The following is a 23,120-nucleotide window of genomic DNA, read 5'->3' on the forward strand; positions in this document are numbered from 1 at the left end:
TACATTTATAATTATTCACATACCTTTATATTTTTTCTTTATACCAGGTATTTTCTTTAAGTCTGAACGTGTACATTTATATTAAAATATCGTTGAAACAAATTAACTTGTTTGTGAGCTGCCTAATACATCGACTTTCAAGTCTACTTCCTGAAATTTCCCTGTTCTAAAACAAGGTTGGGACGCCAGTAGTGCTCAAACCCCTTGGTCTTTTGTTTATTAGGCAGACACTTTAACCATTTTTGGCAACTTGTACGGGTAAGTGATTCAAAAATGTGTTTATTTCCCACGGTGAGAAATACAATTTCAAGAGTGAAGCTTTAATAAACTTATTTGATATTTGAGCTAAAATGAAATAGAAATATTGAATGAGTGTATGTTAAATATTAAATTTATTGGACAGATTGAATAAGATTATATTGTATATTAATGTAATTTTAATAAACGAGTTCAATAAATGTAGTAATGAAGCTACATAAATGTAATATTCTACTACTGAAAATAAGAACTGTTTATGGTAAAAGTGTCATATTTTCATTGATGTTCCAGTGTAATGCTAACATCTAGTGCATCTTTAAGCTATGTTTCATTATATTTAAACGTAAATGATGTCACGTCAAAATACATACACAGCGGAACCATATACGAATGAGAATGATGAACAATTACATACGTGTTTGTTTCTCTGTATCAAAGGATGAGTTGCTGTTTCGAGAGTTTATGGAGCATGTACACCCCAAACAAAACTGTCTTCACAATATATATGGATCTTAAAGGAGGAAAGATGGACAATATTGATTATCTATTCAGGTAGGAGGATAAATGAACTATATAACATAAGTGTTATGCATGTATATATACTGCAAATAAAGAAGTATATATAAGTTGTATTTGGTACTATATAAATAAAAGCAAAATGAGTAATGCTATTAATCATATTGCATATATACGGAATATTATTCTTTCATAGCTTTCATGTATTTGAATCCTACCAGCGGGATATGAAAATAATTATCTTGCGAGCGAGATTTAATTTACTGACACTTCAAGTAGTAAGATATATGACTTAAGAAATCCACTACACTATACACTATAATTTTCCGTAAGAAAAATACATTTATGACATTTACCGGTATTTAAGTGTTTTGTCATCATTTCCTGAAAACAGCAATCTATGCACCGATGATGCAAAAACAAAGCTGTAGCCCATTTACCTCAAATCATAGAAAAATGGATTACAATCTGTATAAGATATATTTGTGTTTTATAACAGGGCATTTGATGTATATAAAAGCAAATATTCATAATTTAAGGACGTGTTATTTGGTCTACTATCAGACATGGAACCAACAACACAACATGATGGTATGCCAGCAGAGATGAGATGCAGATATATATTAAGATACTTTGACAGAAATATGGACGGCTATCTTCTTCGATGAATTCAAGTATGTTTAGTACTGTTATGTGTACGGTAACCAAATCAAAACAGGTGTGTGATTTATGTTTGTATACATAAAGTAAGCTGGTGAAAAAAAAATATGAACATGTTTGTATATAAAAATGCTGCTGAGTGATATATGATAATGTTTGTATGTATAAAGGGTTGGGTAATTATATACAAATATGTGTGTGTATATGAGGCTGGTGAGTGATATATAAAGGAGCCCGATTAGAAAAATATGAACATGTTTGTATATAAAAAATGCTTGTGAGTGATATATTAACATGTTTGTTATAAAATAGGCTGATAAGTGATATATGGATATGTTTGTTTATATAGGAGACTTGGTTTATTTTTGAGTGATATATAAACATATTTGTATATATACGAAGAAGGTGAAAGATATATGAATATGTGTGTATTTAAGGACACTGGTAAAACATGTATTAATATGTTTGTATATATGACGACATGAATATGTGTCTTTATATAAGAGGTTGATGAATGGTATATTACTATATTTGTATATAAAGGAGACTGGTAAGTGATAAATGAACATGTGTACATATATTAAGGAGGCTTGTGAGTGATATATAAGCATATTTGTGTATATACAAGGCTCGAAAGTGATATATGAATATGTATGTATATAAAGAATGCCATTGAGACGACATGAATTTGTGTGTTTATATTTGAAGTTGGTGAGTGATATATCAATATAATTATATATAAAGGAGGCTGATGAGTGATATACGAATGAGTGTGTGAAAATGAGGTCGATGAGTGAAATATGAATATGTTTATATTCATGTATAATGGAGCCTGTTGAGACGACATGAATATGTGTGTTTATTGTGAGGTCGGTGAGTGATATATCAATATATTTGTATATAAAGGAAGCTGGTAGGTGTTATATGAATATTTTTGTATTTAATGGAGGCTACTGAGACGACATGAATATGTGTGTTTATTTATGAGGTTGATGAATGATATATGAACTTATTTGTATAAAAAGGAGGTCGATGAGAGATATATTAATATGTTTATACGGGTGAGTAATATGTGAATATGATTGTTTATAAAAGAGACAGGTGAATATATTTAGGAGGCGTATGAGTAATATTTGACAAGGTAAAGGGTTGTCTTGTGATGACACAGTTGTAGAGGAAGATGCTTTAAATATTGCCAAATAAGTACACCTTTATTTTTATGATAAATAACGTAATAATTATTATAGTTTAAGCATATTTTATTACACTTAGATATATATTTATTCATAGATATATGCATATAGTTGATAAAGTCATAGAGATATATGTAGGGTTTGCTACAGCAAACAAAATGACTTACTGGTTTTGTAACCAGTGTAGACCTGAACTGTCATATGCTCTAACAAGAACTATACGGGTTTTCTCTCAACAATATAATGGTAGAAGCCCGAATGGCAAACATAGTGGCACTTTGTCTATCTGCATAAATGAATCTCCACATCACATCTTCAGTATGGTTTGGAAAAAGTTTTAGGGGTTTTGTTTTACTGGAGCTTAGCTTATGTATTTTGTGTAAGGAAGCTACAGAACATGTCAGTGGTTCTACTTGTTAATCCTCTTCCACAAAGTGCAGGGGGGGAATAGAATCAATCCATCTGTCCGACTGTGCGTCTTTCTGTCCGTAAAACCTTTGTGCCCGCTACAAACGGCTTGGTTTTTTTTATTTGATATCTTGGCACAAGTGATCACATTATGAGAAAATGCGCAAAACGCAGTTATTGGGTTGGTACCCCCAAGGTCAATGTTTCTCAAAAAAAGTCAAGTGTCAACTCTTTCTTGTCTGTTTTATAAAATTTGATACGCTTCAATGTTTTGAAAATGACTTTTAGAGTTCAACAATCAAGTCACTACCCTCAAGGTCAATATCACACCAAAAGGTCCAATGTTTAAATATATATTAATTACGTCCGCTTTAAAGCTCATTGACAATTCTTTTGTTTTAAAATTACTTTACACAAATGATCCCCACCAATACGCAATCTGCAGAGGCAGCATCACGGTTGCTACCCCCAAGATACATCAAAATTGCTTCCCGAAGTTCAAGGTCATACTTAAAGGTCAAATGATAAAATCCACTTTTTTCCTGTGCGCTCCTTAACTTTTAAATGCCTTTGCACAAATGGTCACCACAATGACATAATATGTGTGGAGAGCAATATTCATGTCGCTACCCCCCAAGATCTACACCACACATAGAGGTCAAATGTTAAAAGTCAACATTTTTGTGTGCACTTTATTACTTTTAAAAAACAGTTGTATTTTTAATAATATTGGCACAAATGATCACCATCAACCCTACAGAGGGCACAATACCAGGTGGCTACTTGTAATATCAAGGTTATAACATAACCAGCAGTATTGTCATTCTCATCTAAAAATTTGTAAAACATAAAATCTATAACAATAATACATTAGAGTCATAATTAAAGTAAGACTTTTGTGATGAGCTAATGTGCTAATGATATGCTTAGTCTAGGTTTTAGTTGAAAGGTCAGCATTCAATTTTCACTTCTCTATCATATGATGGTGTCATCAAATGTCTCATTTCATTTCAAAATAATATTATCATTCTTCTTGTCTTACTATGAAAAATATTTTATATATTTACCACAACATCATTACTCACTAAAGTTAATTCTGTAAAAAAATTATTTTCCATGGAACAATATTTTATGCGGGCAAGGTCAATTCAATTTCCACTCTAAGGTATAATAACGGAACAGTAATTCCCACTTAAAGGTATAAGATAGACCGTTAATTACCACTTATAGGTCTAATAATAGAACAATAACTCACTCTTATAGGTGTAAAAACAGAACTTTCATTCACACTCAAAGGTGTAGTTCCCAATTATAGGTCTTAAAATAGAACCTAATTTTCCACTCATAGGTGTGAAAAAAAACAACCGAACCTTATTTCCCGCTTAAAGATATAATAAGAGAACCTTAATTCCCACGTGTATGTATAATTATCGAACCTTTATTACAAGTCATTGGTATTATATAAAATAACAAGTAAAATCATAGTTTTTATAGCCCGAAAGACACATTTTGGTGTAGTAATTTTTCAACAAAGAGTTATTGATGCTTAAGTTCGTAACTGTGGAATAAGGTCTGAATATGGCTCTTTCTTAAAATCTATTTTCCTGCTTTAGAAAGGTAAAACGCGTGTTTGATAGTGTGTTAATAGTATATCTAAAGAATATAATATGCTCATCAAGGGAAGTATGTTAAAATTAATTTGTCATAAAGGTAGCAAATCATTAACAAAGTACATGCAGTATTTTTTTACCATCTAATAGAAGGTTTTGCCCAAACTAAAAGTATTTTGAAGTCTCTTACTGCCTATATATGGCCCTTGTATATGCCTGCAAGTCTTAGACTGCCTGACAATTTAGCCAAAACGTACAAAATAAAAATAGATCAATGACAGAAATGACCGCGTTGCATTTGTATACCAAATATCATGAAGCTGTGATGTTACGGAAATGTTCTAACATTGACCATTAATGTCGAAAATTTAACTCAGACGGTACACAGGTAGTAGATTAGCAACAGGTGAACCTGAAATCCTATCCCACGGTAAGGGACCACATTTTGATATTGAAACCAAATTTAAAGAGTCTGTGATAGGTAGTTGCTGAGAAAACTGTTACTTAAATTTCCTACCATTGACAATTAATGTCGAGAATTTAACTATGTCTGTAAACAGGATGTGGATGAGCGACATATCTGTAATAAGTAGTTGCTGATAAACATGAAACAAATTGTTTTTGCACTTGTGCAATCTGGCCAGAAATTAATATCATAATTTTCCATAAATTACTATGTCCAGAACTTCGATAATTTGGCATGTAGCCTAGAAGCTTGCGTTTAAATAAATCAGCCCCTGGGTTCCAAAATGGCCATGCCTATGGGTCACTTAATTTACATAGACTTACTTAAACATGTCTTAAAATCTTTTCGTCCAAAATCGCAATGTTTAGAGCTATGTTATTTGGTTGGAAGCAAAATGTCACTTTCAAAATTCCTCAGGTTTTAGATTCTATATATATACATGTATGTAAAGCAGGACTATTTATAAAGTTAGCAGTAAGATCAAAGCAGTGAAAAATATGTAAGATATTGTATCCGCTTTATTAAATGTGATACCGTGTATTTCTGAAAGATATCTCAAGACTCTTAAACCCTAACAAACAAACAAACAAACATAAACAGATGAAAGAAATAAAAAATAATATTAACTTACCTCAAAAGTTGTAATGGAAAGAAATTCTAAAATTCTTTCATGTAGTTAGTGGCTGATACGTCAAAATGACACAAAATTAAAATAACGTTATTATCTCTGTCTGTATGATAAATAAAACATCCTGGCTGTTATCATATCAGTATTTTTGATAATGTCATGCCCAGATAACAATGATTGCATTTCTATTTTAAGATTTGGTATATTTTTATTCTATTATACTATCCAATAAACTGTGACAAGTAAGTATAAAGCCAATCAAATGTTATAGATTATGCCCATGTTTTAAGCATGCGGTAATGCTAAGTTATGAAATGATCTCTTTAATCAGTTAGGATACATATATTTATAAGTATATTTACTTTATTTTGGCAAGTGTGCAATTTTTTGCAGAAAGTAGGTTGACGAAATACAATATTAAACCATCATCATGTTATCAGTGTATTTATCAAATCTTTATCAGTTCAATTCTTTTGATATAACGTTTAAAATAGAGGCTGATTTGATGATCATGTGAAGTAAAAGCTCCAAATATATACATGTAAATGTATAAAGATAACTAAACACAGATATTTATCTTTCAATGATTTAAAAAAAATCTGAAACATTTACTTATGGATGAATAGAAATATATATAGAAATATAAAATCTTCCATAGCTTAGATATTTGGCATGTAGAATAACCTTTTAGTCCTCTACATAATATGTAATAACCATACCCCTTTTTGGTCAAAGTGCCTCTTCTCCGGGGTTTATATAGTTTAAAAATACTTTTTTTAGGAAATTAGATTTATATATTTTAATTATCTTTAAACTTTCTGAATTTCTGAAATGGACGTGCCAACCTTTAATTTTGGAACCATCAATTAGGGATATCAAGATGTAGTTTGAAAGACAACAGTAAAGAGCCTGGTTAGAGGATGTAGCTATGCACTTGTGGCAAACACTTTCAACAGGATGGCTTAGATCTAAGATTATTATCAACATATCATGTAGCATTTCCAAGAACGCTCAGCGTGGCATAGAAATTTTGCGAACTTCTGCATTTTCTAGCAAATGATCCCCCTTGGTATAAGTATTTTAGCTAAGATATCGCTTTTTACTTGCAAACAGGACATAAAATTATATTTTGGCTTTGCATTTATATTTTGGTCATTCAGAAACATTCAAAAGTATTTAATGTAAGAAAGATTATCAGTGTCATCTCTTTGGATTTACTTTTGCTGAAAATGATGCACAGAGGGGCACCTGTTATTTTACACAGTCAGTTATAATGCTAAATGTCCACAATATTTGTATTTGTCAATGAATGATAGAAGGTTTGAATGTATTTTGTCTATGAGATTTTAACAGTTTAGAAACAATTGAAAATGCTCCTGATAGTGGCATGGAACCAAAGTATAAGAGATTCCGTCCAATTTAAAATATATTGTGGCAGTTAGAATAAGACATATAGCTAGATTTTTATTTATTTTTTTGTAATCATTTTCATAGTTTTTGTTGTGTAACCAAGTGATGAATTTCATTAGTGTACTAAAACCAGAACTTGTTAACAATTGTTTTTTTTTTTATCTTTTTTATGTTTGTAGTACTTATCCTCTATTCAATCTATCATGCATTGTATTTAAAGAAATAATTATTTGTTGTTGTTCATAAATGCAGAAAATAGTGTATACTCGTTTTGGTAAAAGTAACTTTTGAGAGTGTCTGTTTGTCTCCCGCCTTTTTCGAAGAAAAGTTCACACTTAGAGTCCAAAGCCTAAGATGGTCTGTTATAGGGTATATTTTGTGATGGTAATTGGACATCGTGTCATGTATAACACCCAGACTGCTTCCCTTTAGGTCACACTTGAAGGTCAAAGTTTAACATGGTCTGCAGTAGAGTGTATTTTGTGTTCGGTCCATAATTGTTTCATAGTTCAAGTCATTTGAAATTGACACAAATGTTCACAAAAATTGAACAATGTCTTATGCGCAACACCCGGACCCAGATATGCCCTGTCAAGCGGCTCTTTTCCCTCTATACTACAGACATAGATTGTTTAAAGTGTCAAAATTTTGCATAATATTGAAATATATAGGGAGTTGCCTGGTTTGCTGAATTTCACTGTATGTATGGAATCACTTACCTCTTCATTTGATTCTCACAATATCTTTGAAATTTAAAATTTAATCATGCCAGGAACCTACCTGACATGATATGGAAGGTCAGGTAATAGTTAAAATTACCAGATACATATACATATATAATAAAAGGTTGACTTTTTTCACTGGAGCTATTTCGAACATATCAGTAACGCATTTAGAAGGAGATATATCAAGATTTCAACGGATGTTGTCTAAAGATTCATTGAATCAGAGCTCTCATCCTTATAATGAAATGTTAACCGGTCTTAAATACTTTGAGAGGTCAATAAATGGAGATAATGGATCATTCAAAAAGGGTATCAATATTTTATCTACACATAGTTATATTATAATTATACTCGTATTTTCAGGAGGTGTGGTGGCCTATTAATTAAAGAATAATGCGTTCAAGATCTACTGGGGACACTACCATGGTTCCTCATACCACAAATGTTGTGGGGATTTATAGTTAGTAAAGAATATACATTGTGATTTCTTGGTTTAAAGCCTTACTAATTAATTGTTAAATATGAATAAAAATAACAATAGCAATTTATGTTCACAACTGATGTTGATGTTAGCAAGGCACGTAATGTAACAGTATGCACTACATGTATAATATATATGTTAACAATTTCCAGAACTGTACAACCCCAGTACTGGAAAATCAAGGAATAGTGTTTTAAAATGTGTAAGAAGGCTTTGCTCATAGTTGAAAAAAAATCATAATGTTTTAACTATAAGTTTTAAGAATAGTGCATTATTTTTTATTCCATCTCTATTATATCTGTATAATAGGCTTGGAAACGTACGGTGGTGCTTCTCATGTGCACGTTTATGCCAATACAATACATACAGGGTCATCTAAGGTCTTCCTCTACCAGAAAAGCGGGAAAGTGTTTTTTTAAATTTCAAAACAAAATGATTCAAGTTATACAGCTTTGTTTACAATTATTTTGGCCACTTTATAGAATTACAGAGATTTTAAATACCATTTTGAACTGTATGACAACAAAAAGTCTTACCTGTGAAATCAGTTTTTTTCACAGAATATATGACTGGGTAAACAAATGTATATAAATTAGATCCTTTAGGACCTGAGTGGCAAGGCGGGTGTTGGCTTGTTAGATTGTGTTATTGTTCACATAAACTAGGACACGAGAGTATTATGAAGCAAGTTGATAAAACGATATTATACTAGCGAAATTACACTTTGACGTGACGTCATTTGCGTTAAATAAAATATAGTGTCAAGGCGTGCTAATGTTTGTGTTACAGTATAGGCGCGTCAGTGCTAAATGACTTTTTGTTCTTATTTTGGATGTATGATAAAAAGTATACTATATTTGTGTAGATTCAATAGTAAATCTCTTGAACTAGTAATTGCAAGCGGTTCACATATTAATATGTTTGTTTTTTTCCAACTCGTTCAATAAATTAAGTATTTTATTTTTCAGCAAATTTGCAATATCAATGATAATCATTTCGTTTTTGTCAAATTAGAAATAACATAACAACCATATAGTATTACATAAATAGATATGTGTATAAAAACTTTTCATAAAACATTGAGTTTATGAGAAATTAGAGATAAATCAATTGACGTAGTTTGTAAAAAAATATATGTTTAATTGAATTTGATGTCTGTTTTTGTTACAGAAATCAAAGATAAGGTACCATTGGCTGATATTCTGAGTGCCGTTGGTCAACTCGAGTTTCGAGGAACATCTGTTTTGTTTCGTCCGCGACATTCTTGTTCACTTTCATTTAAAGTAGCTGGTGTTATATTTTTTATTTGTATATTTTAAGATTAGAATTCATTATATTTTCAAGGCACAATTTACCGCAGAAATGAATATTTTCTCTGCTTTAGAATTATGGCAGTCATGTGTTTAAAAGGGTGTTTACTTTATGCATATAAGATGCTCATCATGGGAAGTATGTTAAAAATAGTTTGTAATAAAGGTACCAAAACATAAACAAAATAGTAGTTTGACCCTTTTACAGAAGGTTTGCCATGACTGTTAAAGAAATTGCCAAACCTAAAAGTATCTTGAAGTCTATTTTTGTCTAAATATGACCCTAGCATATGCTTGCAGATCTTATATTGTCTGAAGATATAGCTAAAACATACAGTATAACTCATTCTCTATAAAATAAATTTCATTGTCTAGAGCTTAGAAAATGTGGCATATAGCCTAAAAGCTTACATGAATATATATCATGAAAATGTGTATAAGGACCATTTAGTCATCATTTATTAAGGGGTTGTAACACAAATGGTCATAATAATGACTACCGTCGTGGCACTTTCTGGTATTTAAGGTCAATTTATGCACAGTCTAAGTCACTAAAGATGATAAAATAACTGGATTTTGTCTGGAGCATATCCCCTTCATGCATGAAGAAATTTTATGATACTTTATAGAAATGTTCACCATCATTAAATGTATTGATTCATTCACGATCCAATTCTAATTTCATGGTCACACTTAGAGCTAATTGCTGTGGATATCTAAAATGCCCATGTCCGCTTTATGTCGAGCGTATTTAAGGAGACCTTGTTTTGAATGTATTTCTGAAAGATATATTTTAATCTTAAAACAGAAAGAATTTATTCGATTAAAAATGAAAGAAATAAAAAATGATATTTACTTACTTCAAAAGTTGTCTTGAAGAAACATTATTTCATATAATTAGTGGCTGACAAACAAACTTAACAACGTAATTGTTACTGTCTGTATGATAAATGAAACGCCCTGGCTGTTATCATATCAGTAGTTTGGATAACGTCATACCCAGATAACAAAGATTTTGAATTTAAGTTAAAGTGTTTGGAAATTCTTAGTCTATTTATACTAACCAATAAACCGTGACAAGAACGTTTAAAGAAAATGAAATGATAGATTCAGATCATGCCTGATGCACCACGTAAAGTGTGATCCGTTTAGATTCATCTATATTTATTACATTTTTCAGACAGTAGGATAACAAAATACGTTGTGCAGCAATCATTGTGTTATCAGTGATACTAAACGAAGTAATTCAAAATTTATCAGTAAAAATATTTTATCAGATAGGTTTTTGATAATATTAACATATATACTACAATGTTTCAATGATAGGCTTATTTGTGAGTCATTTAAAGTAAATGCCCCAAATATAGACATATTAATATATACATATTAATAAATAAAGACATTATTTCTTTCTATAATTTTAATAAGTTTCAATAAGTCTTAAACATTGACTTATGAATGAATAGCAATTTGTTCTTATAAAAAACCTTGAAAAAATCCCCTTCTCAGATAATACACGAACCAAAGGTATGGTATTTGGCATGCAGTCTTTTAGTTAAAAATTATGCCCCTTTAAAAATAAATAAATAAAAGAATAAAATAAATTTATATGTTTTGATAAGCCTTTAACTTGATGAATTTCTTATATGGATTTGTCTGCCTGTCATTTTTCGAACTGGCCGTTTCAATTTAAAAGATATCAAGATGAAAAAAGTTGGTAAGCCAACGGTTAAAGTCTGGTCAGATTTCATAGATATTCAAGCTGGCCTGGCTCTATACTGGTGGCAAATGCTTATAACTTTCAACTCTATGGCTAAGATCTAAATACTTGTCATTTTATTATGTAGCATTACCCAGAATGCTCAGTTGGTACATAGTAAAGAAAGTCGGCCTACTTCTGCATCTCATATGAAGGATATTTTAGACATTATTCTCATTGGTTTATGTGCTTCAGCTTCGATCTCACTTTTTCTTGTAAAAAGAATTCAGGACAATTAATAATATGTTACCTTTGTGCCAGCCATTGTCATCTATAAACATTTAATAGTTTTTTTTAATTGAGAACGGTTTATAGACAGTGTCTTACTTTTGCTGAAAAAGTAGCATTGTGTGGCACATGTTACTTTACACAGCCAATTATGATGCTAAGACAGTGCCAACACTATTTGGATTTTCTTTGAAATATAGAATGTTTAAATTGAATGTGTCTATGATATAATTACAGTTAAGCAACAGATGACAACACACCTGATAGTGACATAGAACCACCGTATAAGAGATCCCGTCGAAAAATTACTTATCCAATTAAACCAAACAATTTTTTTAGAAATACAGGTAATTTATAGTTAAAAAAAGTTCATGAGAAAGTTAGGAGAACAGAAATTCATGTGAAAGTTAAAATTTTCATTTGAAAACATCTGGGTAAAGGAAACAAGAAATTTATAGTTTAAAACAATCGTGTGAATGTTAGAATTAGACGTTTTTAGTTTTGCTCCAATGTTATAAGTTTTGTTTTGCCGCCTGATGAAAGTCATAAATGTACTAAAACTAGACGTTGTGATCATTTTTTATCTATCGTTGTGTTTATTTTTGAAGTTCTTACCTAGTTCTCAAATTAGTATGCATTGTATTTGTATTTGAAGAAATAACTATTTTTTTATGTAAGAGCAGAACAAAATGTATATTACCTATTTTGGTAAAAGAAACTTTTGAGATTATCTTTTTGTTATAGAAATTGATCAATAAGTTGTATTTCATTAAAAGTTGAAATTGCTTCCTCTATTTATACTTGCTGTCCGGGAATATGATCTGGCAAGTCATTTTCCCTTCTTGTGATCAGGTTCTATTTTACTGGGTGCTTGATCTTAGTATTTTGTATAAAAGTAGCGCGTATATTAGTTTTAAAACGGTCATTTTAAAAACTTGTCATGTACATAACAAGAACAATACTATATGTTTAGCGAATTTAGGGTTCGATAATTATTCAAAAGCTTAAGGACAAAAAAATTTATATAAGTTTTTGACATTCAAAGGTCCAGGGCCAAATAATGATGCATTTAAGCATCCAGACGGTCGTCATGTTCGGCAGCCATAAACAACACAGGTACAAATTGGCAACACATACTGTCAAGTTAAGCAGAACTAGGACATAGGAATAAATGGCAATATGGGATTTACATGGTGAATAAGTTTCTTTTTTCGTTTTCACATGTACTTGTACATGTATATTGAATCCTGTTAAAAAATGTACTCTTACTTTTTATTTTTATGTTCCAGATATGAGAAATTTTTAGACTTGCAAGTGATATTTCCATATATTTTGAATAGAATGTTTTCCCTCTATACTGCAGGATTCTTTATCTTTTTTAATGATATTGAAACATATAGGGACAGTTCGAGTTTGCTAAATTTTGTTTTATGTATGGACTGCTCGACAACTTTACTTGAGCCCTCACAATTTCTTGATTCGAAGGTCACAATTTCATGGACATTTAAAATTTAATTTTGGAGGAATATACGTTATGGAAGGTCATTTATAGTCAAATTTACTATAAACGTGTACATGGATAATATAAGGTAATAACTTATTCATGTAAACAGCCACTGGAGCTATAACAAACACGTCAGTAACACATTAAGAAGGAATTATATCAATATTTCAACGGATGTCGTCTATAGATTCTTCCAATCAACGATCTTATCCTAATTTAATGTTAACTGATCTTAAAAACTTTGAGAGAGGTCAATAAAGGGAGATAATGGATCTTTCAAAAAGGTACTTATTGTTTAATGTACACCTAGTTGTAGCGTATATGTTAACAAGAAAAGTGATGGCCTGTTATTTTAAGTTAAAGAATGATGGATTTTAGACTGTGGGGCATAATCATATTTCCTTTATACCTGACAAGTACTGCTAAATCCAGAAAGAGAGGTCAATAAAGGGAGAAAATGGCTATTATAGAAAACTTTCAAATAAACTTCAGGCATTCATCTCATGTTCGATCTAAAATTATCATGTTTTTATTTTGATATATGAAAGTTTGAAGAACTGCAAATGTTTTTGTACGATCACTGTCATCCCGTCATGCTATGTTACGCTTTCGGAACATTTGTTGGGCTACATGTTTGTTTGGGTTTTACGTCACATCGACACAGGAAAGTCACCATATGATAGCTACTACCTTTCAAAGACTACGGGCTAATAACTGTTAAAATGTTATTTAAATTTTATAATTTTTATAATTTTAAATGGATTCTGTCTCAGAATTTTAAGTTATGTAATACTATACATGCATGATATTTATATTTGTTATAAATGTAACATACAGTTTCTATTCATTTTCAGAATGCATTTGACTGGGAACAGGTAGATAAGAATGCCCTTGCTAGATGTTTTATAACATTGTGTAGACAGGTCAAGGACATTCTCTCAGATGAACCAAGATTGCTCAAATTAAAAGCTCCAATGTATATCCTAGGTGATTATGTATATATAAAATTTTTCAAATGTAACTTGAGATTTTATATTGAATGTTTTATTCATTTTAAATAGAGATTGCAGTAATTGATAAGTATATTCCACTAGTTATCAACTGTTTCAAACTAAAAATAGAGTATTGTAATTTCATGTTATAGGAGATATGAGGAAAATAAACCTATCAGAGTTTCAATACTAAGCAATGGCTGTTCGATTTTAGTACTTTGTAATAACTTAAACTCATATATTTAAGTAAATATTCTAAATCTATCATTGTAAATTATTAAAGCAAATAGGTATAGCTCAATAGAGAGAGCATTAGACTTTCTGGTTCAATCCTGTGTCGAGGCTTTAGCCCACCCGCTAAGCTAAATAGGGAAATGGAGGGGTTGCTGGTTTAATTTTTTGGAGGGGCGAATTTTCTCTCAGATTTTCAGACTGGTCGTTTGTCTCCCACCAATGATTCGGAAATAAAGCGAAATTAAATTTCACTCACTTGCGCAGAATTTTGTTTGTACGTGGTAAGTAATGCAGGAAAGCCTGTCAGATGGACAGTCTACTGAGATATGATCCAGAATGTTAAAATCAATAGAAAAACTTGAAAATAAACAAATGAAAGAAAATAATTTGTCGTATTTTCTCATGTGTATTTTTTTGGTGTTGTATGAGATATTCATGGGAACTATAGAGATTTGATATGTTTTGAGAAAGCTTTATGGAGATTAGGACCATTATTAACACCAGCTTCCTTCTTGTTCCTTGGAGATTATGTTGACAGAGGTGACTTTTGTAATTGAGGTACATGTGTACTTGATTTTTGTTTGATGTCATATGATTTTATGTTTTTCTAAGGATAATCATTCAATTGTTTTTGAAAACAAATTGAAGTAAGGTTGTGTTGAATGTATCAACGAAAACGAAGTAAAAGATTGATTGAAAGATCTTAAAACCGGGACTTATTTTTAATATACTTCACTTAGATAGCCAAACTTTAAAACCTCAACTATTAGTATAAATGATTTGCATTGATTGATAAAGATTGCTGTAAAGATACTATAAGTAGAACTCTCTATATCTATTTATTGCAGTTTAAGATAAATTTTCAAGAATAATGATTTGAACGAGCCAATAACATGATGCCTTCATGATAGATCAACATTTATAATTATATGCTATTTTTGTGTCGCCATAGGGATCACTTCTCCGTCGCGTCGTCTGTCTGTATGTCCGTCTGTTTGTCTGTCCGCACTCACAGGAGAGTAATTATGTGGCTAGAGGGACTGTTCTTTCTCTTTGATGTCATTCATTCCGTATTGCTTTTATGTGGCTATTTTCTTTTGTGTGGCTAAAAAGAACAATAGAGAGAACAATAGAGTAGCCACATAATTATTGTCCTGTGAGAACGTCCGTTTGTCCGTCCGTCACAAAACTTGTCCAGACTACTCCTCATAAACTACCGGTGCAATTTCATCCAAACTTTACAGGAATAATCAGTACCAAGTCTAGTTGTGCATATTGTCAGCATTTTCAGGTTTAATGATTTTTGTCATGGCCCTTTAATAATTTTTATTTTTTCAAAGTTTGTCCGGACTACTTCTCTTAGAGAGTTATGGCCCTTTGATAAAAAAAGTGTTTTTTTCTGTGTGTTGCCAGATATACAAAAGCTTGTCCGGACTACTCCTCATAAACTACTGGTGCAATTTCGTCTAAACTTTACAGGAATCATAATCCGCCTGCTGAACACGAATATGTGCACAAACTGAAACAATGACCTCGCATTTTACGTCATCAAAACCGTTTTCTGTCAAAGTGAAAGTAGGATTAAAGCACAAATCGCTTAATTTTAGGATTTAAGTGTATTTTGTACAAACAATGTTTTATTGAAATAAAGAAAACATTACGTCAAATTCATTTCGAGAAAATGAAAATAAAACATGCTTCTTGATTCTAGTGTTCATTTTTGAAGGAGTTACTTTTGTCGGCGGCGTCTGTGTCGGCGTCGTCCGCGTCCCCTGAAGCTTGGCCGGAGCATAAGTCCGTCATTATAAGTCAGATTGACTTCAAACTTGGTATGCATGCTTCTTATAATGACCTGTGCTGTTCAGAAGAACCGTACTAGATATTTTTCCCTCAATATTTGCAAAGCAAAACAATTAACGGCAAATTGTTATAATGAAGACAGAATTATCTGCATTTCAGTAAAACCAAAATTTAAAACCGCTGATTTTACGTGGAAATATATCATGAAAATACAAAAGCAAAAATTTAAAACTGCAAATAATTTGGGAAAAAAAAACAACTCAAAATAATTTTATTGAAAAATTAAAAATTAGATTTTATAAATATTTTCTCCTGGCACAACCTCTTATTTTATCACTTAAATACATTCAGTATACAAACACACTTATTTAATATCCATTTTAGTCTATGTACATGTATAAAAACGACATGTTCAACATAAATAATACATTGCATTCTGACATCCAGTTGTATAACTATTTTCACAGTCAAATATATTAAATTTCAAGCACATGATTGATACAATTGTGTTAAGAGTCTACATATATATTTCTTAGAATAATAAAATGTTTACATACATGGAATTCAAACATAATGTACATGTTTGACCATAGCAACAATGTAGTTTTATTCTCTCTTTTATCATAATTTATAATTTTGTTATTTTTCATTTTTAGGGATGGCTGAATTTTATTAAATATTTAAAGATTCTGTTATTTTTTTGTTGTTGTTTTATTATAGCAAGAAACATGTTGTTTAGCAGGATTTTTTCTTTAGGTTTATATGTCACTCTTCCATCATAATTTATACTTCAGTTATTTCAACCTTTTTGTTGTACATTCTATGCCCTGATATTTCCCATTACAGATAGAAGTGTGCAGATATGTATCTTTGCAGCATTGTTTCTACTCCTTAGATTTAGAGACATCAAATAACACTGTAGAGCATCCCTTACTCTACCTTCTTGTTCCATACACTTTCCGAGAATATTTAAAGCTGTTTCCCGGTGTCCAAGGTTCGGTTCGGTTATTATGGTTCTGAGAAGTTTTGAGAGAGCAGATTGTTTTTCATTATTTCTCTCAAGATGGCTGTAAACCTTGAATTGCAGAAAATAGAGGTAAGGAAGAGAATCAACCACAGCAATATCCATCCATTTGTCATCTTCTGTAAGGAATACTCTGTCCCCCGGTGTAGATCTTACCATTTCATATCTAAGTTCGTTTGGTGCACAGTAAACCTCACATGGCAGAAATCTTACACATGATGCGGTTGCAAACTGTATGGCATCTTCATTATTATTGTCACATGTCGCAAGGAATCCTTGTCTTGGTGTTTTTATTCCAAACTGATAACAACCACATACTGGCTCAACAACTTGCAGAACATAGCTTCTTTCAATCTCACTGAGAACCAGGTCAGCTTTTTGTATTTCTTGTACACAATATAAGATTGAAGCTAATTTAAGTTTAATTGATGCTACATCTGTATTCAAACCAAGTGAGATGAGTTTAAGGGAATCAGCTGATACAGTGTTGTGCTGATTGATGTTGATGGAGGCCAGCATAGAACCAAGTGTTGTACAATACCGTGGTGCTAGAAGTTGACAGGCTGTCTCAATCAATCCTTCATATTGGAGATTGAAGATACTTGAAATACAGTTTGTCAATACTTGTACAGCTTCAAAAGGACTTTTGTCCTTAAGAGTGGGACTATGAAAAATACTCAAACATGAATTTCTGCTAGCTGTATCACGTAATAGAATTCCTGAAATGCGATAACTTGTCTTGAATCGGCATAAGTTATAAAAATTTAGATGAAGCCTGGAACCAAGATCATCACATTCAATACCAAGTAGTAACACTCCTGCACTGTTGATAATGTTGTTAAGTATTTCCAGAATATATGGTTTGTCTAAAGGTGATATCTTACCTCTCATCAAATTGTTCTCAGGTATGATAAAATGTGGACAGTTTTTCATTGATGATATTGTTTTATAAAGGAGACTTAAACAGTGATAGACAAGAAAAATAAATTGTTTTTCTCTCCATATGTTAAAATGTGAATTTGCAATACAGTGGAAGAGAACAGTTTTACACATGTAACTTGAAATTACATCTTCAAACTGTGAACCAAGGAATGATTTTATAAACATTTTCATCAAGACATAACAGCGAATCTGTGTAATATTCAGGTTGAACATTAAACACCTTTCAGCTAAAGATGTTGACATTCTCCATTCAAGTTGCCTAAAGTCACTTTCTCTACATCCAACAGGAACAACAAGGCATCCAGTTCTACTGCAATATTGTTTCATTTCAGCAGACGGCCACTGACCTTCACCTTGTTGATCCAACCATTGTCTAGCTTGTTGTGGCCATGTTTTACAGTGCAGAGCTACCACAATGTCTGTATCTACGTAACCATTGTGGTCCTTGACTTACTCTTGCTTGGTCCATGTAATTTGTTCGAAATATTTAAACCAGGGACAAATAAATTGTTTTTAGCAGCATTTTTTCCTGTTCTGTCTCTGAAGAAGTTTTGATCAGATTCTCCATCAACAGGAAGAGGAGCATCAGGTCTAAAGCAATTGAAGTAAACAATATCCAGGAGATACAGTAATTATCTTGTATCATCAATAAGATTAGGCCAAATCAGGTATCCCATTCCCACACCAGTCTTGTATTACAGGCAAATTATTTAAACAAAAAACTTGGATCTGTGTCCTGAATTTCCATCCCTATGGTAGTTGTTACTTCTGATTGACTCCCGAAAAAAGTATACCCGTACACAAATTCCCATTCCGTAATTTTGGCTATTCACATTTTCAATTGCTTCTCTCAGAAGCCACGTTTTCTTCTCCTCTTCAGCACTATTCTTCTCATCAAACACCTATATTCAGCTAAGTACTTCAGAATAATCTCATTGACACAGTTCTCGGTGTAATTTTCGGTTCTTGATACATTTCTGTAAATTAAATTTATAACAATATTAATTTTATTAAAATTTTATTTTTATTGAAATTTTATTTGGTCCAATGATATTTGTTAATTGTAAATGGTATTCAAAAAACAAGTTTGCTTTTTTTAAAACAAAACTTTCCAGGTGTAGAATTTGAAATTTAGAAGTATTTTTTCATAAACAGTGAATATAAAATTTAGTAATATGTTTTTTTATGATTCTTAAGGCAGTATAACAACTCTATAATGAAATACTAGTTTAGTATAGAACTATCATTGGATCTATTAACATACCATGTACTTATTTATTTCCTTATACTCTTAACATTACACACATTATTAGTATTTAATTACCTTTTGTTTTTATATGCAGTATGTTATAGGTAATGAGGTTTGAGAGATTACAGTAAAACGTTTCTTTAGTTCGTTTTGTATTTGTAAATCTTGAATATTGGATTTTCTAAAGTTATTTTACTTCCTCTTTTTCTTTCAGTCTTAATAAGATAACTCTTTTATGACTACTTATATATCTGAAATTTGTTATCTCCATTCGTTTCCTCAGTTCTTAATATTGAACTACATTCCATTGAAAGACAGACATAGGTAGCTTCATAGAAATGGGAAAATAATGGAAAATAACTATAAAATAATCTCGGAAGTGGATGCTAGATAGTTATTTAGTTCCGGATATTATTAAATGATGCTTGTGGGTAACATGGGTAAAGAGAAAATGCAAGCAACATTACTCATTGTATTCTATGATACTTTTCAATTTGGTAGACTTTTCATCAAAGTAATTCCTGCTGATATAATTAAAGGGTTGGAAACTTGATAAAAGGCATTTCTTGTTAAGCTCTGAGTGCTCAGATGTGAACACGAACTGTTTTGATCAAACTTTACTGGAGTGAACTCCACAAAACTAATATAAATGGCTCAAATCTGATACATAGTAAAGTCATAGAATTACAAGAACGACTTTAAACATGAAATCTTTGTAATATTCTCCTCGGAAAGTGCAATGACAAAAGCTTTGATCATTGCCTTGTGGTCTTAAACAAAATGGCTGTAAATCATGCTGCCCTGGGGGTCTCACACTAAGGTCATTTAATTTACATAGACTCATGTAGAAAAACACATTAAAAAATGTTACTAACTATGCCCAGAGCTTGCATATTCTTCATGTAGTTTGCGAAGTAGACATGAATAATGTCTTTATATTGATTACCTAACTAAGTCTTAAGACCTACTCTGACAGATCTGATACATAAAATTTTCAAAAACTATTTTTTAATAATTTTTTTCTTATTGATACATCTTTGAAGTATTTATCATCATATTCATAAGTATCAAATTCTTAGAGAATATTAATAGCTTATCATCATGTAAGATTTACCAATTTGTTTTTCCTTCTGCCTCTTTCTTTAATTCAGCTATTATGAAACTCGATATTACCTATATTTTTCATTTCTCTGAAAGAATTACTTGTCAGTAGTAAAAGAAAATTATCTTGGCTTTTGTTTATTTATGCTGTAAATTAAAGGTGGGTAATGAGGGCTGTAGTTTTCAACACATTTCAGTTAACATCGTTTTTGATCAATATTTTAATTGTGAAATTTTGGGAGAATGTTTATAATTATTTTGACTTCCACTTGATAACTCTTTATATGATTTTATATATCTGACATTTTTATCTTCCTTTCTTGTAATTGATAAAGAAAACTTCCCACAGTTCTAACAACAGAAACTCGGTGCATGGTATGTGGTTCATTTGTCATGTCAATAATAGTATAATTATTGTAAAATAGCTTGAAATCTGAATTTAATTTTTCAAACAAGTGAGAATTGATTATACGACAACATACTTTCTTAAAGTATGCTGTATTTTTGATGTCTAAAACAGGCAAACATAATACAATGATTACAAATTATATAATGTATTTAATTTTTAACCACTTTCTAACTATTTGATTTAAAAGTATGTGGTATTTCTGATGACGAAAACAAGAATAACAGTTTATATAAGGTATTTTTTTGCACTTTTCTAGCTGTTTAGTTTTATATACAATGTTCATATAATTTCAATATTTCGCTTTCAAAATATCGATAACTTACTTTCTATGACCAGTGACAGCAATGGAAAGTGTAGTACTGAATGAATTGAAATTAGTTCATTTAAAAAATATTTTGAAATGTAAATATTTGTTTCTTATTTAAACATGCATTTAAAAACGACTTCACCAGGAACAGGCTACTAAGTTATTAGAAAAAAACTTATAACATGTCAAAATGTGTAAAAATGGTACTCTGTAAAGTTCATAGTTACTAGATTAAATAACTAAAAGTTCAGTCATTTATTGCATAAAGCATGTGATGTATCACATGCATTTATAATTATTCTTTATGCAAGGAATTTTCTTTAAATCTGAACATACATTTCATCAAGTTTGATTTTTTAAAATTTTGTTTAAAGAAATTTACTTGATTATGGGCTTTATTTATTCACTCTCAAGTCTACTTTCTGAAATTTACCAGTTCTAAAAACTGGTCGTGACCCAAGTAGTGCTCAAATCCCAAGATCTTTGGGTAAATAGACAGTCACCTTAACCATTTTGGTTAGGGTTCCAAAATGTGTTAACTTCTCAAGGTGAGTTAGATGTATACAATTTGAATAGTGAAGCTTTAATACACTTGTTTGATATTTGAGATTTGAATAAAGTAAATAGAGGATAATGAATGAGTGTATGTTCAATACTGAATTTATTGAACAAATTGCAAAGAATTATATTATATATTAATATTAATGTAATTTTGATAAACGTGTTCAATAAATGTAGTAATAAAGCTTCACAAATGTAATTTTCTACTATTGAAAATAAGAAATGTTAATGGTAACAGTGGCATCTTTTCATTGATGGGCCAGTGTAATGTTAACATCTAGTACATCTTTTAGCTATGTTTGTATTATATTTAAACGTAAATGATGCCACGCCAAAAAAACATACACAGCGGTACAATAATGGTATTTATAGAGATCGGAAGCAGCACATGTATATAATGAACGATTACATACATGTTTGTTTCTCTGTATTATTGCAAGAGTTGCTGTTTCAAGAGTTTATGGAGCATGTACACCCAAAAAAAAACTGTCGTCACAAAATATTTGGATCTTAAAGAAGGGATTGTGGACAATATAGATTATCTGTTTATGTAAGAAAATAAATGAACTTTTTAACATGAGTGTTATGCATGTATATATATACTGCAATAAAAAGAAAAACAAGGGCATTTCAAACAAATGCAAATAAAGAAGTATATATAAGTTGTATTTTGTACTATATAAATAAAAGCAAAATTAGTAATGCTATTAATCATATTGTACATATACGAACTATTTTTCTTTTAAAGCTTTCATGTATTTGTACTTTGCTAACAGAAGGGTGTGAAAATAAATATCTTGCGAGCGAGATTTAATTTAAAGAAACTTCAAGTAGTAAAATATATGACTTAAGAAATCCACTACACTATAATTTTTCTTAAGACAAATACATTTATAACATTTACCGGTATTAAAGTGTTTTGTCATCATGACCTTAAAACAACAATCTAGGCACCGATGATGCAAAAACAAAGTTGTAGTCTATTTACCTTAAATCATAGAAAATGGATTACAATCTGAATCTGATATGTTTGTGTTTTATAACAGGGGATTTTATGTACATAAAAGAAAGTATTTATAATGTACGGACGTGTTATTGGGTCTAGCAGCCATGTAACCAACAGCACAACATGGTGGTATGTCAGCCGAGATCAAATGTAGATATATATTAAGATGTTTTGACCGAAATATGGAAGACAATCTACAATTTGATGAATTTAAGTAAGTTAAGTACTGTTATGTGTACGGGAACCAAATCAAAACAGGTGTGTCATTTATGTTTGTATACATAAACAAAGTAAGCTAGTGAGCATAATATTAATATGGTTGTTTATATAGGTGGTTGG

At 30.9% G+C, this 23,120-nt stretch overlaps 1 pseudogene; it reads left to right on the forward strand.

The window, feature by feature from the left end:
• The first annotated feature begins 648 nt into the window (after positions 1-648).
• The window catches only part of LOC132735279 (protein phosphatase 3 catalytic subunit alpha-like), a 43,461-nt pseudogene continuing 20,989 nt past the window's right edge, over positions 649-23,120 (forward strand).

Source organism: Ruditapes philippinarum, unplaced genomic scaffold (genome assembly GCF_026571515.1).
Source record: "Ruditapes philippinarum isolate M1 unplaced genomic scaffold, ASM2657151v2 ctg2268_1_1_1_1, whole genome shotgun sequence".
In the NCBI taxonomy this organism is placed as follows: domain Eukaryota; kingdom Metazoa; phylum Mollusca; class Bivalvia; order Venerida; family Veneridae; genus Ruditapes; species Ruditapes philippinarum.